The sequence below is a fragment of the Austrofundulus limnaeus genome, unplaced genomic scaffold, assembly GCF_001266775.1.
Source record: "Austrofundulus limnaeus strain Quisiro unplaced genomic scaffold, Austrofundulus_limnaeus-1.0 Scaffold10833, whole genome shotgun sequence".
NCBI lineage: Eukaryota > Metazoa > Chordata > Actinopteri > Cyprinodontiformes > Rivulidae > Austrofundulus > Austrofundulus limnaeus.
Genome location: NW_013963235.1, coordinates 1 through 570, shown reverse-complemented (window position 1 = coordinate 570; position 570 = coordinate 1). Strand labels below are relative to the sequence as shown.

Sequence of the window (570 nt, the reverse complement as noted above, 5' to 3'; positions counted from 1 at the left end):
ATTATTATTATTATTATTATTTTTGGGGGGGTGAGGGGCAGTAGGTGGGGGGAGCCCACCTCCACTCTCCAATACCAGCTCTGTACAGACAGACAGCAGTGTGTGGAGCTGCTGCGCCCCTGCCATGGTGGTCGCAGAGAGCTCCAGCCTCGGCACCGACCCCGCGACGCCCCGGAGCCCCGGTGGTGGTGACGGTGATGGTGGGCTGAGCCGGGGCGGCCACACGGCGGTGGCGGTGTGCCTGGGCTGTATTCTGGTGGCGGGAGCCCTCAACAACTGTCTGACGCTGCTGGTCTTCGCCAGGTTCCGCTGCCTGTGGACCCCCATCAACCTGATCCTGCTCAACATCTGCCTGAGCGACGTCCTGGTCTGCGTCTTCGGGACCCCGTTCAGCTTCGCCGCGAGCCTGAGGGGTCGGTGGCTGACCGGAGAGTCCGGCTGTCGGTGGTACGGGTTCGCCAACTCCCTCTTTGGTGAGAGACGGATTAAAACTACTTTACAGATACAACGACTTGATTTATCTACCTGATCAGATTATTTGGGATTTATAGATTGAAAAATGTTTTGTTT

At 58.1% G+C, this 570-nt stretch overlaps 1 pseudogene; it reads left to right on the top strand.

Moving 5' to 3' along the window:
• The first annotated feature begins 80 nt into the window (after window positions 1-80).
• LOC106512716 (opsin-3 pseudogene) lies at window positions 81-473 on the top strand (annotated as a pseudogene).
• Window positions 474-570: the final 97 nt, after the last annotated feature.